This window comes from Panthera leo, chromosome A3 (genome assembly GCF_018350215.1).
Source record: "Panthera leo isolate Ple1 chromosome A3, P.leo_Ple1_pat1.1, whole genome shotgun sequence".
NCBI classification, from domain to species: Eukaryota; Metazoa; Chordata; class Mammalia; order Carnivora; family Felidae; genus Panthera; species Panthera leo.
Genome location: NC_056681.1, coordinates 125,426,467 through 125,443,734, shown reverse-complemented (window position 1 = coordinate 125,443,734; position 17,268 = coordinate 125,426,467). Strand labels below are relative to the sequence as shown.

Below are 17,268 nucleotides of genomic sequence, written 5' to 3'. Positions count from 1 at the left end.
TTCTTGTTAATAATATATATATTTTAAACAGTTATAAGATTGGAGAAGGTAATATCCTCAGGGCTTATGTGGAGGCTGTATGCTGTGGTTAAATTCATTAGTGACTCTGTACATGGAGGAGTTAATGGGAGGTTGTAGGCTCCAATAGGTTAGCTGGTTTCCTCTCCACTCCATTGCTGTCCCATTTCTCTTTGTCATCCCTGATGGTCAATGCCTGTGAGAAAAGCTGAGCATTTATTCTCCTAACTCCTGTAGCAATGTCTTCTATGGCATCATCTAGCCTTCTCTTGAAACCTGGAACCCAGAGTTTTCTACAGGAGTATTGTTTATAATCTTTAATTATATTTGGTTATAATCTTTAATTAGTTATAAATCTTTAATCTCAAGAAAGCCTTTCGAAAAATATGTTAAATCTGACTTTAGACTACTTCCACACCAGATCCTGGTTCTGACTCCTGGGCCATACTCAACAAACCTCCTCAACAAACCTCCTCAATAACCTGCTTCTTCCTATGATATTTCTTTGTCAGTTTTCTTGTCTTTAATTTTCATTTTTTTTCCTGCTTAGCTCGTCAGTTCCATCAACTAGTTTCCATGGGAAATGTTTCTCTAACCTCTCAAACAATGTCCTCAGAAAGTAGGATCCCCAAGATAGAAGGTGGTGTTCCAGGTGGATACCATTTGTAACTTCTTTCTTTCTTTCTTTCTTTCTTTCTTTCTTTCTTTCTTTCTTTCTTCCTTCCTTCCTTCCTTCCTTCCTTCCTTCCTTCCTTCCTTCCTTCTTTTTTTTTTTTTACTATTCAGGGGATTCCTAAGGAAGCGTCATGCAAACTGAGGCAGATGGTGAGGGGAAGGTATGCAGGTAGAGGGAGTGCTTGTGGCAGAGCACAGCATCATGAAAATTCCTGGCATCACAAGAAAATCAGCATGGCTGCCTAGTGGAGTGTGTTATGCTAAGGAGTTTGGTAATTTTCCTTCGGGTTCCCCAGAGCTTTCAAAGGATTCTAAACAGAGCCACTGCACAGTATGATTCACATTTTAGCAAATCTCCTTGGTGTTAGCTGCAAAGTTTGCAAGGAATAAAATTTGTTCAGGAAAACGAGTTAGGAGATTTGTCCAAGTAAAAAGGATTTGATAAAAGCAGAGATGGATCCTAGGGATGTTTTATTTTACGACACGAGTAGATAAATAATTAGAGGCTGCTTCTAAAATATACACCTTTAAGAGCACACTTGGAGTCTAGGTCCCACACTAATTCTATGGAAACACACCTATTTCCCCCATAATGGTTCAGAAGCAGACTTGCTCCACTCGGTGGGCCATGTCCACTCAAAGTTGTACGTTAGGCTAAATTTATCTTGAGATTTCCTTGTCCTGAACATTTCTACCATGTTTTTAGCATGTTTTTTTCTGCACTCTTTCTGCAGGCCGCAGCAGTCAAGATGTCATCCTTCCTTCATCTTGCCTCACGGAGAAAAAGGAAGGCAGGTTTTAGCAAAAAAAAAAAAAAAAAAAAAGTCCAGCTCTACTGATAGACAATCCTGGATTCATAACTTAGCTCTGCTACCAACTACTTTTATAATTCTAGACAAGTTTACCTTCCTGACATTCGATTTCGTTACCTGTAAAAAATATTCAGAAGTCCTTTGAAGTGATAGATATAGATATAGATATATAGAGATATATATATCTCTCTCTATACACACACACACACACACACACATATATATATCTCCAAAGGAGTGATATATATTTATATATACATAAATTATATATTTATATAAATATTATATATAATATAATTTATACATAAATTATATAAAATATGTTTATATATAATTTATGTATATAAAATTATGTATAATTTTATATACATAAATTATATTTATGTATATAAAATTATATATGAACATATTTTATATAATTTATATATGTAATATATAATTTATACACACACACACACACATATAAATAAACAATGCTTGACATACACTACACAGTCACAGGAGCAAGTCAAAAATATTCACACCGAGGCATAGATTTAAAATTTTTAAGGATTTAGGAGAACGATGAGGTAGAGACATCATTGATGGCATTTGTGTCACGTCACACTTCAAAAATAAACATTCAAATGGTCTCTGCCAGCTCAACTCCCTGGGGTAAAGAGATTGGCAATGATTGCTCCAATGGTGGATACCTCATGGGACACTGAGTGGGAGAAGAAAACCCCCTAAAATATGAAGCTTCAGGAACCTGGAAGTTGCTGAGGGAAGTAGTGTGTCATCTCTGGGGAGTGCTGTGGTCTCACGGTTCTGGTTTTGTCTCTTGAGAGTGATGTGGTCTTTGCTTCCATGGTACAGGATAAGGGTGACCCAGGGTATGTTTATTCCAACAAAATGCTAATTTCCATGGTCTGTCTCTCCATGACTACTCCATTCCCAAGTCAAGAGACACAGTGTATCCTCTGAATGAATTGTATTTGGTTCAGCTATGAATTATTTAAACCTCCCAGCCTTGGGTTAGAATGTGTAGGGGATGAAGTAGATGGCAAAGCTTGGAACCAGTGTTTCACAGAAGTGTTATCTGGCTTCTTGCCAGACCCCAGTGCCTGATGACTTATGAGTGACACTTTTATCTTGAAGTGCAGCACTGAGCCTGATGGAAAGATTAACTGGGTTACATTCAGCTCAGGAATGTTTTAAAGCCTAAATAAGCTGGACAATCCCTTTTGTATGGACTTGGTGCTGGCTCAGCAGCTTGATTTCTACTCTGCTGTCACCTGGTCCTTCTGTTCTGTTGGGAGAAACTTTGGGGGAAGGCTGGGCTTCCTGAGTCCTACACTGTATTATATTAGCAGGTTGTCAATGTCTCACCACCTTTCCTGCAAAACGGGTACTGTTACAGAATTTGCAGACTGCACCGCCATTTCATGGATTGTTGGTACCCTCAGCAAAGCTTGCTTTTTTTTTTTTTTAAACTTTCTCACATAGGGCAAACTGGAGAAGCCATCCCAGGGAAGGTCACACAGGGTAGGTGTAGATTTTGGATGGTTGAAAGGCAAGTACTCGTGTCTTGAGCTCCTCTTCTGTATCACTGTGATTTTATGTGCTAAGGGACAGGAAACACAGGAGATGTCAGCCACTTTCTGTTCTATGAAGAGAGCATAGGACCTGCTTAGCGCACAGCTAAATAATGGGGCGATGGTCAGCTGGGCAAACACCATGATCTACCTACCCACCCAAGATTCTGCTCTGGCAGGACTCCTCTTAGAAGTGAATCTGCAAGGTTAACCTCTCCTAAATTAATTTTAAATGCTAGGGATTTCCTTTTACATCTGCTGTGGATTGATTCTACATGAACATCAAACCATTCTTGAGAAAACAAACTCCGTATTTTATAAACACATGAATATGTGGATACCATTCAGGGTATGATTTTATTTTATCTAAAAGATGCCTCCTTCAAATCTCAAAATGTGTCCGATAGTGGCTTATTGGCCACATATGTGCCCACTGTGTCCAGCTCTCATAATTACATTTATTGGCCCACTTGGGTAGTGAATGATTTGTAAGTGCCTACTAGCACCCAGGATTGTATAAGTGGGGATATCAAGTAGAGGATAGCAAGGGACATGTGATCATGTGTTTATCTATCTAATCTCTAGAATATCAATGCCTTGAAATCAAAGGATTCTTTTTCTAGCTTCTTTTTGTGTGCCTAATTCATTCCTTTATATCGTCCATGTAAAAGACATTGAGCAAAGGATGTCTGAAGGGGGAGTGAATGGATAAATGGAGGGGCAACCCTACTGAAGGAAAAGAGTATACATCTTTCTCTTTTAAACAGATCAGATAACTATTCAGTGGGTCTTGGGTAGGATAAGCAATTGCTGTGAGGTTCTCCACATTCTGAATAGTAAAAGAATAGGGCAGTACAGAATGAATCTCTTCTCTGCATAGGTATTCAAAGTTTAAGGATATAAATGAAATAGTAGTCTTGTGTGTATGGAGGTGGCTATATACATTAGTCATGTAAATAAAATTCAGAATACCATTCAAATAAATGAACCATGAATTCCACAAAATTATGGTAATGAACAAAGATGGGCAGTTTTTCTATTCATCTGAATACCCAACATTTTTAAGCCAACTATTAAATACATAAATGCAGATAAGTTTGGATTACCCCATGTTCCATACCCAGAGATCTCTGGAACTGGCAAGTGACTACAATACTCCTGTAAAGACTTATAAACCCTTAGAAAAATATACAAAATGCATACTTTGTGAAATAACTTTCATTAATAATATAATAAAATGCCTGATGATATAACTCTCAACTAAACAGAGCATTTGATAGCTATGGAACGAGCCAAACATTTAGAAAGCACCTACTTTATAACAGGCCTCTACCTGTGGGAATACAGTAATTAATAAGATCCTCAAAGAGCTAATATTTCAGCTAGTGAAACAAGACACAGGCATCTGCAAACTTATCTGCCACTAGAAGATTCAAAGACAATATCATAACACGGTACCAATTTATGGCAATTACTTTCTACAAGCATGATAATAAAAACAAATGAATAATTTGGTGGGGGCAGCCATCTACCATAATCACTCTTGCCTGCCTTGACCTTGAATTTTAAAGCTTCTCTGTACATGGCCCACTGGGCTGGCTCCTAATTGGAGGAAAAGCTTGGGCCCTTTGCTCCTTCTAGTAATGGTCTTATACTTTCTGCTTTGTTCCTAGTTGCTTTTTATTCTTCCTTCTGTCCCTACATGTCCTTGTTTGGGGCTCCAGAGTTCTCCTTAAACATATGGGAAGGTTCAGGTACTTTTGTTTTGACTGTAGGTATTCCTTATCAGACATGGCTCCACCAACTGGGTCCAGACCCCAAGACTGTGCCATAGATAAGCTGCATAGCTGATGCATTATGCAGCTTCTTTCCAAGTTTCACCATTGGGACAGATGTAGGGATATTTAATTCTATGATGCTGAAAACCCCATCTTCGTTTGAGATGGATATTTTGTTTCTAGTATAATTTGAACTTGTATTCTTTTCTGACAGTGAAATGACATTATTCCTGTGTGAGAGAACGTGAAACTGAATTTTTCAGATTCAAAAGGAGTTTCGTTGCTGCACTTACTTGAAACAACCAAATATTTTCACTGGCATCTGGGAGTAAAGCCAACAAACACAAGTGGTCGGTTTCTTTATGAGTAGGATGAGGGGATTTGAGTTTGACTACTTCTCAGGTTTATAGTTTTAATTTCCAAAGACTCTTTAACTTTAATTCCTAGGGAAGATGGAACTATATTGACCTGAAATTCAAAATAAACACATTATCTTCAGCCATGTGACATTAGAATTAGGAGGAACTTAGGTAGCGTGCATGACACATCTCTAATTTTCAGACAGGGAAAAGGAGGAGGAAAGGGAAATGACTTGTTCAAAACCACACATCAATTGAACGCAGAGATGAACTTGGATTTGAGGTTTCTTGACTCTATTCCACTGACCTTCCATTGTCCCAGGGAAGACAGTCTGGAAGAGTACTTGTGGTAGCAAGTGCTTAAAGTTTTCCACAAAAAAATCTGACACATTCACACATGCTAAATGTGGAGTTTTGATTTAAATACTCAGCTCTCGTGGAAGCCATCGAGATTGGCAATTGATCCCTCAGCTTATATTGGTCTACAGCCCAGTAAACTACCCAGGCATGATCCTGTGCCTGAGGTGCTCATTTTTGCTCTTGCTTCCTGGTGACCATTTAGCCCTTGCTGGAAAACTGTTCCTAAATCACCATGAAGGTGCAGTGAATTTCACTTCTGTGCTTTTCCATATGTGCCTTCTAACTGAAACATCATATTCAGTATTTCTAACGTAGAAAAAATTTTATTTCATATTCTATCATTGACCTTTTCAGAATTCAGGAATGACATCCAGAAGTTTTCCAAGACATCTTAGGAAAGATCTGGCACTGTGGAGGCAGTACTGATGGCTTTAATCAAAGAGTGCTTAATGTATGTTGAAGGGACTTCTTCAAACTCGCTTTACTAGTCTCTCCTGAATTTTCAGATAATCATAATTTGCTCCCATTTCTTCTGAAAATTTAAAGTGATAACACATTTCTTAATGAGATCATTCTAAAAATTATGAGGAAAAGGAAACTTTGAATATTATAAGACATGTTCATTTTTCCTTGGAATCATAAAAGCTGTAGCCACAGCCATTTTGCAGTTCCATTCCTCCTTCTCTAGCTACCATTTCTAGATTTAAAACCCTGGAAAAAGTACAATTTTACCAGCCACCACTAGTACCCAGTGTCAGCAGCTCATATAAAACCAGGGAAAATATAGTCAGGATTAAAGAAATCTGTAAAACTGTGAAGTAAGGCCATAGCATGTAAAATGCAATTCCTCTTACCAAGTACATAATTTATTAGGAAAGCTTTTTATAGGAAATCTGCTTGCCACCCTATCCTTGGCAACTGCTTACTTTTTTTTGGAAGAACAAAAAATGGATAGAATGTTTCCCAATATAGGAATTCATTAATGTCTCAATAAATATCTCTATGTCTCTTCATACCCCTGTGCCCTCAAGCACAATTCTCCTTTCCCACCTTTCTTCCTCAGTCCTAAAATAAGTCACCTTCCTATAACCAGTCTTGGGACTAGAACTAACGAGCAGTCACATCTGTCCTCTCACCCCCATCCTCACTGTCTTCTTCCTTCCCCCTGTGCACCACCATGCCCGTTGTTAAATCTGCTGCTGCAAGTGAGAAGCCTTTGGCTTTTGGACCCTGATTGCTATTCACTTTCACTTCCCTTCTCTTTCAGTGAGCTATGCCCAACTTCATAGGGAGGGGGATTTGGTCTTTCTCCATGGTTATTTTCTTAAGAAAACATCAATTAGCCACATTTTGGGACAGCTTTGCAAACAGAAGGAGCCCTTCATTTTCAGATCTCTTTTTACAAAATATAGTAGAGAGGAGTCAATGTCACAAGTGCTTTCTCCTGGCCAGAGCTCCTCTGTCCTGCCAGGCATATATTGTTCTTGTATATCTGAGCTGCCTGACATCCTTGGGTTACAGAAGCTTCACAAATGATTTTAGCTGCATGTTGAGTGGGGCCATGAAAGCATCAGGACTTGGTTGTAGAGATTAGCTTTTGATCTTTTAACAATGTTGTCCTTTGCCGTTTCCAAACTCCATTTGGTTTCTGGAAAAGGAATGCTCTGCTTTATATTTTCAAAGGGAAGCCTTGAGATATTATATCACGTTGTCATCTCTAGGGCTTCTTTCTATTCTGAAGAAAAATTGGGAAAAGCCTCATTCATTCATTTAAGAAACAAAGCTACCATTTGGTGGTGAGGCAGGAAAGTGGGTGGCAGATAGCATAATATGTGGCCATTAATCCATGAAGGACAAGTGGAGAGGACCCCACCCCACGCCCTGTACACAGAAGTTCTAGGCCAACTGACACCATGATCTTGCCCTTGGTTTTCCAACTCTGTTCATACCCACAGCTCCATTGTTTGCCACGGGGCTGGCTCAGGCCAAGGATAAGCTTATCCTGCGGTCACCGAAAAAAGCTGATGTGTAGGTGTTGGTTAACAAAGGTCATGACATCATACATTTCTTATTTAAAACTTTGCACCCAAGACAATGTGTCCTTGGGCAAAACCTTCGGTTGTTTCTTCTTAATTTATGTATGAAAACATCATGTTAAAAAATCAATCAGAGTTCAAGTTTTTAAAAAAAATTATTTCAATAAAATATCAAATAAAAATTAAAACTCTTACCTTAGGATTTGCATTTTCATCTATTGGTTCATATACTAATAGCAGGTCAGTTGGGCAGATTTTATTAGAATCCAAGTGAACCTACACTTGGGGTAGAGCAAGAAGAAAATATAGAATAGAAGGGAGAGTGAGTTAGAAAGAGCTAGTAGTCTTCTTGGGCACATCTTTATATCTGAACCAAAGCCAGATCAATGCAGTGTTTTATTTTGGTGATTTGTTCATTTACCTTGCAAAATAAAGTACATATATCTCATGAAATACTACAGTCCTGAATGTAAAAAAAAAAAAAAAAAAAAAAAAAAAAAAACACTTATAAAGCATAGACTGGCCATAGTTTATTTTTTTTTTAATTTTTTTTTTTAGCATTTATTTATTTTTGAGACAGAGAGAGACAGAGCATGAACGGGGGAGGGTCAGAGAGAGAGGGAGACACAGAATCTGAAACAGGCTCCAGGCTCTGAGCTGTCAGCACAGAGCCGGACGCGGGGCTCGAACTCACGGACCGCGAGATCATGACCTGAGCCGAAGTCGGCCGCTTAACCGACCGAGCCACCCAGGTGCCCCTGGCCATAGTTTTATTACCACCATCATTATTGCTGTGAGCCATCATATATAAAACACTTACTATGAGCTAAATACAGTGCAAAGTATTTTATATACCATTTCGTACTAATAACAACACTATGACCTGCTATTCCACCTAGACTCAATGAGGTTAAGTATTTCATTCAATATCATACAACTCACAGTTGACTGAACTGCAGTTCAGAGGTCTGCTGTCAGCCTGCATGAAATCTGGTTCCTCATGAAAATCCATTCTGAGACGTATATCCTTCTTACAACCTGGGTCAAAAAGAAAATTCTGACTTTGGTTAAATTTGTGTTGAATTCAGTGGTTCTGGACCACTGGTGCCTTTTTGGACTCACAGAAGTTTCCATATATCAGTATTGATTCTGTCATACAAGTTGCAGAGCAAATGAGACCATGGGGCAAGCACAAGGAGGTAATTTGATCATTTTCCAGGTGAAAAAGTCATTATTATTAGGTTAAAAATATTTCTGAAAAGTTCATTTCATTAAAAACCATACCTTCTTAAATAAAGTAATTCTAGGGATAGTTATTTTAATTTTACAGTGTTTTTGTTGTTATTGCTATTTGTTTTCTTTTATTAGTTAGAAATCTCCCACTTCTCTAAATTGTCCTTTTTTAATCATAATATTTTAAACATGATAAAAATACAGAATAATATATATATATATATATATATATATATATATATATATATATATATAACAGACATGTTTTATATTCATCATCTTATAGTCATCATTCCCATGAATGGTTTTATATTTCTGTCTGTGGGTATTCATATACTTTATATTCTTTTGCAGGTTTTTAAACTTGATGTGAATAATTTCAGATTTTATGTGTTTTATTCAAAATATTTATGTTTTTGAGAGTTATCCCTGTCCATATACAAGATTTATTCTTTTGAAATGCTGTTGAATATTCTGCAATATAAAAATACCACAGTTTATTGGCCCTTTGTCGTGTCAATAGACATGTATGTTGTATCTAATTATTTATTATTATCATTATTATTATTATCATTATCATTATCATTATTATTAGAACCAATGCTTCAAGGAGCAGAATTTTATGGACATAATATATAAAAAGTACTAATATATAAAAAGTACAATTGCTGGCTGGGATCATAGAGCAAGTCCGCCTTTAGCTCTATAGCATATTGCCAAAATTCACCTGGCCTGGGAGAATTCCAAACACCCACATGGGACTGTAGCAACTAGAAAGTAGATTTGCTGATGTGGTTAGCTTTACAGGTATACACAGGGGTGTATCCAAAGGTGCCTTCTTTTCCTGAACCTGTTGTAATAACACAGCTAATTTCTTGCCACCTTGAAAATTTTGGCAGATTATAACCTGATGCTGAGATTTCTGTATATATTGAGTTTTTCTGTTTCAGTTTATTTCCCTCTCACTCCAATGTGAAAATAAAATGAGATTTCTCTAAGTCTGAGCACTCTGTGGACATAATCCTTCTCAGTTAGGCCCCCACTACTGGTATAGGGTGTTGATGCATTAGAGAGCTGGAAAAGCAAAGGTTTAGAACAGAGCAGTGTTTCTCAGACTTCAATGTGTATGACATGCCCACCTGGGCATGAACTTAAAGATTTCTCATGAACTTAAAGTTCTCATGAACTTAAAGATTTCTACTTAGTAGGTCTGGGGCTGGGCACTGAGTCTCTAGTTCTTTTTTTTTTTTTTTTTTTTCTAATTTTTTTAATGTTTATTTTTGAGAGACAGAGTGCAAGTGGGGGAGGGGCAGAGAGAGAGAGAGAGAGAGAGAGAGAGAGAGAGGGAGAGAGAGAGAATCTGAAGTAGGCTCCAGGCTCTGAGCTATCAACACAGAACCCGACATGGGACTCGAACCCACAAACCCCATGACCTGAGCCAAAGTTGAACACTTAACTGACTGAACCACCCAGGCACCCCACAGAGTCTCTAGTTCTAACAAGCTACCCTATGATGGCAATGCCATTACTCGTCTGAAGACACACTGAGAAGGGGGGGCTTACCTTGAGGGAACGAGCATTTGCCAATATTTAAACCTTTCCAGAGTTCATGCAAATTATCTTTTAAAATTCCTTATCTTTTGTTTTTTCTTTAATCACCACCAGGTTATGTAATGACCAAAACACTTTAGGACGAACTTCTTTCAAAAACTCCATATATTCTTGATAGAAAGGCAAATGATTAAGTCTGTTAAAACATACCAAAGGTATATTTGTCAATCTCATTTTTTGGTGAAATAACTTGGGTTTGTATTTACTTCAGACATAGTAATATGTTAGTACTGCATTAACTTCTCCCCTATCTTCATTGAGACATAATTGACATACAACACTGTAAGTTTAAAGTATACAATGTGATGATTTGATATATGCATATATTGCCTGTGTGTGTGTGTGTGTGTGTGTGTGTGTCTGTGCATCTGTGTATAGGATGAGAATATTTAAGATGTACTCTCTTGGCAACTTTCAAGTTTATACTGCAATATTGCTAATTATAGTCACCATGCTGTATGTTATATATCCAGAGCTTCGTCATCTTGTAACTGGAAGTTTGTACTCTTTGACTAACATCGCTCACTTCCTGTACCTCCCTTCCCCTGACACCACCACCCCCACTCAATCCCTGGAAACCACCATTCTACTTTATTTTTTTTTTTATGAGTTTGGTTTTTTTTGATTCCAGATGTAAGTGAGATCATACAGTATTTGCATTTCTCTATCTTGAGCTTTTTCACTTAGCATAATGCCCTCAAAGCCCATCCATAATTGTCACAAATGGCAGCAGGACTTCATTCTTTATTATGGATGAATTATATATATATATATAATTATATATAATATATACATAATATATATATATAATTATATATATATATAATTCATCCATAATAAAGAATATATATATAATAATTATATATATATAATATATATACATAATATATATATAATTATATATATATATTATATATATATAATTATTATATATATTATATATATATATATATAAAATTATATATATAATAATTATATATAATTATATATATATAATTATATATAATTATATTTATATATATAATTATATATATATAAATATAATTATATATATAATAATTATATATATAATTATTATATCACACACCACATTTTCTTTATCTATTCATCCATTCATGGATGTTTAACATTGTGTCAATGTCTTGACTGTTGTGAGTAATGCTGCAATTGTGAATAATGCTCCAATGATGTTGCAGATATCTCTTTGAGGTAGTAATTTCATTTTCTTTGGCATATATTGAGCAAATACAAGAAGATCTGGAGGGAGAAAAAGACACTATAATAATCATAGGAGAATTCAGTGCCCCGCTTTCAACAATGGACAGAAAGAAAGGAAGCAATTATACTTTAGCATCCCTGCACCAACAGCCTTCTGCAGAAAGACAGGAACCTGGTGGCCAGAGTAAATCCTTTAGGAATTACTATTTATGTTCCCAGTGTTCATGGTGCCAAATGCCAGGCAACTATATCATGAGTGAGAGCTTTGAGGAACATATGGGGGCTGGCATACTGTTCCCTTTATCCTTGGGTATTTTACAATACATAATGAATTAGTACAAATTGGGTGGACACTAATGGTAAAAACACCTATGTCTTTTCTTCTAATTAAATACCAAGAACTTCACCATTAAGACCGGCCTTAAGCAAAATGCTACAGGATAGGGAAAGTTGCTGTAGTTGCTGTTTTACACGTTAAAAGCTATTTACTAATTATTATTCTGCATAAATATACATAATGCCCCACTGAGAATAGTGGTTGACCAGAACATGTGATAGCATTCTAATTAAATAATAGAAACACATGTTAGTGACCTATATCAATTATTTTTTTAATTATTTTTTTACTTTTTATTTACTTCTGAGAGAGAGAGAGAGAGAGAGAGGTGGGGGGGAGAGAGGGACAAAGCACTAGCAGGGGAGGGGCAGAGAGAGACAGAGACACAGAATCCGAAGCAGGGTCCAGGCTCTAAGCTGTCATCACAGAGCCTGACGCGGGGCTCGAACCCACGGACCGTGAGATCGTGACCTGAGTTGAAGTCAGACGCTCAACGGACTGAGCCACCCTGGCACCCTGAGTGACTTATATCATTTATAAAACTAGTTTGGCATAAATCTTGCTAATACGTCTGCCTTCCTATTTAAGTAAATTGCCTTGATTTCAGTATTTTAAATGTACTCCTTTCCCCACCCTGCAAAAAGAACTAAATTCTAAGTTAGAGGATAATAACTGCCCTTTGTATAGAACTGTGGCAAATTCTTTCAGCCAGCATAGTAGCCATGTAGCAGAGACCTAGAGCACACTCCCAAGGATAGAGAGCTTATGAATGTGTGTCTTTTATTCTATGTAGAATTGCCCAGTTTGCACTGGACAAAGACCAAGGCTTTTCTGGGAGTGGGTCTGGACCATCTTTGATTTCCTGGCAGGACATACATTTCTGACTGTGCCGGGTCACGTGCATAAAAGATTAACTATCGGAAAGGGCAGCAAGAGAGTTCACCTTTGTTTTCCTTTTTCAGGACCTGGTCTCTGTCGCTGGAGTATGGAACAAGGGGGAGGCATTGCTTTGGGTGTGGCAGTGGGAGAGAGTCATACCCTGAGCCTGACCTTGGTACAAAAAGATTTTTCTGTGTCTGGCCAACCCACTCTGCTTACCTACACCCTGTGCACTTCCACTGCCTCCTGCTGATGCCTCTCATCAGTAGATGGTTCTTCTCGAATACCTTTGGGTTACCCTTCATAGCAAACCCACACTTCGCTATGTGGGAGGCTCTGTGACCTTGATGCTCTACCTACCATGTGCCTTAACTTCACTGTATAACACGTGGTCCCATTCCCCACTGATCTCTGTCACATAAGAACGACAAAATGCCATAGAAGAAAATGAGCTTTGCAGACAGACCAGCAAGTTTGCTTCATGACTGTTTGGATGTGGGACTTTGGAGAAATTGCTTAAACTCTCCGAATCCTAGTTTCTCTAATCAAAAATGAGGACTAGAAATATATTTGTTGCAGTAAAAATTATGTAAAACATCTGTTGTGTTGTTTGGTACCACATATGCCATTTATATTATTTTAAGACCCATGTGTAGTTGGACATTGCTTTTAATTCGTATTTTACCACATAATAGCTGGAATAGAGCTAAAACACTAAAACACGGTACATGTAAAAACTGAGGTAATCTATCTTTGCCGCTTTCCAGTTGTGTGATTTGAGGAAATTCCTTAAACGCTCTCAGTCTATATTTTATTATCTAAAATTTATCAGAATCACAGTACATATTCCAGAGAGTTGTGTAAAGATGAAATGTGATAATGTTTTGAGGTAATTAACAAAGATCCACACCCAATAAACATTCAACCACTATTAGGGACTGTCCTTCAGCAAATGGAGAGTTCGATCAAGCCAACAGTAATTGTTTCTAACAGTTAGATTGGCCTCCTCCTGTCCCTCAGAGCTCACTGTCTTCTAGGTAAGGTACTGAGGGGGAGGAGGAGGGGGAGATCCTTAGGGATTCTCTGGCCTGTGGCTCTCTCATGTACGAAAGTAGAAACTGAAGCTCAGAGAGCCATGGGGCCTGGCTCAGGCCACACAGGGAGCTAACGGCCAAGCCTACTGGAGTCCTGGCTGTTTCCACAGTTCCCCAGGGCCTGACCTCTCTGCCACCTCTCATTTCTGCGCCTTTTGACCTACAGGAGTGCACAGCAAGGCCTTTGACAAATAAACAGTGGCCCAAAGATTAAACTGCACCTGAAGCTGGTTATGCAGGTTCACTTAGCATTTGAACCAAGGGCGGAAACTCAGCTATACCCAGTCTGCAAAGGGATTAACCCATTCTCAGACCCAGCTTGTGAATTATGGCCCACTTAGTAAGTACAAAAAGGGAGGGAAGAACTAAATCTCATTAAAAGAAACATAAACCTGTATAAATTTTTTAAACAGGCAAATAAAAAATTAAAAAAAAGATAACATAAATAAAACAATTGAAATGGAACTAAATATATTTGGATATGCAGAAAAAACTCCAGATAACCTTTCTTCTGGCTATCTCATACATCATGGACAAGAGGGAATATGACGGAATATAGTGGAAAAGGTCATTTTCTGTGAGAAATCTTGGGAGCCATCTTAGGATTCCTCTACTGCCATCAACTGTCAAAAACCTTTGTAATCTTTTCAATTACTCTACTTCAGCCAAACTGGGCTTCTTTCTGCACCCTAAACAAGCCAACTTTATTCCTAGCTCAGGGCCTTTGCATTTGCGATTCCATTTGTATAGAGGTTTTGCCTAGACGTCACATCCACAATGAGGTCTTTCTGACCATTCTAGTTAGAGAGGTTCTCTCTGCCTCCTCATGGAAATTCCCTCTTTATCTCCCTAACACTTATTGTTACTTAAATACTATTCACTTACTTATTGGCTTTTGTGTTTATTGTCTTTCACTGTGCCCTTCTCCCCATATAAACTCCATGAGTGGAAGGACATTCCGTGAGTGTCTTGTTCATTATTGTAGCCCCAAGGCCTGGATCAGTGCTGGCACATAAGAAGCCTGCCATGAGTACTAACTAAGCACACACATGAATGCATGTTTTGTGGAAAGTGAGAGAATAGAGGGGAGTAGGAGTGAGTTGTGAGGGAAGAGGATGCAGTGTTTAGCTAGAGCTAAACACCTTGAATGACTGATTAAGAATGTGAACACAATCCTAAGAGCAGTGGGACTCTCTTGGAGACAAAATGAGGTGTTAGAGAATGTAAGTTCACAAGAGAGTTCCAGCTCCAGGTAATCATGTAACACAGCCCCTCACCTGTGTTTAGGGAACATCGAGCTTTGAGCATAACACTTAGGAGTGAGGTGACCTAACACACCTGCCACCACCCCTCCACTCTGATGCCCTGGTTCCCTTGAGGCTATAGAACAAACCTGCCTTCCCACTTGACCTTGTCCAGAGGAATGATGGATGAAAATATAATCTTATATATATGATGCAGGCTCAAAGGAGAAAAAAACGTGTACTTGTAATAACAATTCTTCAATGTTAATTTCCAGATATGTTTAAAGGACCAACAGAGCGAGCACACAGCCATTAGAATCACCTTTCGTTCCATGAAGTCTCAGGATGTGCCTCCTTCCAAAACATGAGCTGGACACAGTGGACATGGATGTAAGTTTCTAAATCTGAAGTTCATCAAGCCGTTCCTTTGGTACAATATTATTTTTAGAAATCCCTGATGGTTTATTGTGAAGGAAAGGAATTCCTTATGTGACATGTATTGGGTTCATGTGCATAATAAACTGACATTTTAGCATCCCTTGACAATTACGTTCTTTCCCATATCAGCTGTTTTCACACATTTTCTTCTTCTTAAGTTATTTAGATTTAATTATATTTATGCCCAGACACTAGCTATGGTATTAGGTTCCAAATGTTAAGTAAACCATGTTTGTACCATTTATTGTGAGATACTGTTTTTCTACATTTCTTATTAATTTTTCTAATTCATTTAACTTGTATGGATGGGGGGGATGTATTAAGATACTTTCAGCCTTCTCAGCCTAGGACCCTTGCTTAGGCAGGTAGCGGGACATTGTATGTATGTATGTAATATGTGTATTATATATATACACACACACACACATCACATCAGTGATGCCTTTTATTTACCTTAATGGATGAATAACCTCAGCTGTAAATATTTTCATTCATAGAATTACTCCTGTGATACCAGCAGACATATGGTCTTGTGGCAACACTTGAGCTCACTGAGCCCAGATCAAAGTAAGTGAAAGAAAGTAGTACCTGTTCAGGCATTTTAATGGTCAACTGGGAATTTCTTCTATGGTTACTTCCTAATAAACTGAGATTTCACTGATATGGAATGACAGGAATTGCAAGGTTTGGTCCAACTCTCCAGAATTTGCCAAGAGAATCTATGTCCCCTGGGCTTGAGACCAAAGTACATAATTAATTTTTTTTTTTTTTTTTTTGCCCATGCCTGTGGGAGTACACATGATTTGTCATAAAACAGGCTACTGGCATTCTCACACTTTGAGTATATTTGTTTCACTAGAAAGACTGAGGAAGAAGCTATTAGTAAAACTATGTTGATCTTCTTTCAGAGGAGGGGAAATTGAGCCTTAGGGTGAAAAGGAGAAGGTTCAGAGGAATAGCTGATGTGTCTGCGATAATTATGTTTACATGGGTAAGAGGTGTCAAAGTGACATTACTCATGAGGCTGATTTGAACAGAATGTTGCAAATCACTTTCAAGATTTTTTTTGGACTTCCCCATATTTTTGGAGGTTGGAGTCAGGATTACTGGCTTTGGTAATTAATCCTTCCCAGCCTGCATTCTTTGCTACTGAGCATAGCAGTGATTCAGGGGCCCAACCTGCTAAATCAAGATAATGCTTGACCTCTGGAAGCAGAAGCCTTTTCCTCACTTAGCTAGAGAAACTAAACCCGGGAGCACAATTGGGAAAATGAACAGAGTTCATATGTGAAGATCTGTAGAGGGAACTTAGAATGCCTGTTTTGGGCATTTTCAGGGTATTGTACGAATATAATATAAAAAAGTTATCAACTCAGAGGACAGAGTTAGTTGGGTTTTGTGAGAGAGTACAGACATGGGGCCCTTAAAGAGCTGTAATAGGTTCAGGAGAGCCATTGATTTCACCATAAGCTTATCACAGATCATCTTTCATGTCTGCTGTGCTTGCCTGTTTATTTGCCTGGTGTTCGTTTCACAAGAACATTATATTAATATCACAGCAGTGTGTAAAGGAACTCCATTGGTTTGGTTTCACTAGAGCTG

At 38.0% G+C, this 17,268-nt stretch overlaps 1 long non-coding RNA gene across 1 annotated transcript in view; it reads left to right on the top strand.

Moving 5' to 3' along the window:
• Nucleotides 1-16,224, top strand: part of LOC122215148 — a 42,492-nt gene extending 26,268 nt beyond the window's left edge. Inside the window, exons 2-3 of the long non-coding RNA XR_006200264.1 lie at nt 15,504-15,618; nt 16,164-16,224. This is a non-coding gene — a long non-coding RNA (uncharacterized LOC122215148). The remainder of the gene's footprint in view (nt 1-15,503; nt 15,619-16,163) is intronic.
• Nucleotides 16,225-17,268: the final 1,044 nt, after the last annotated feature.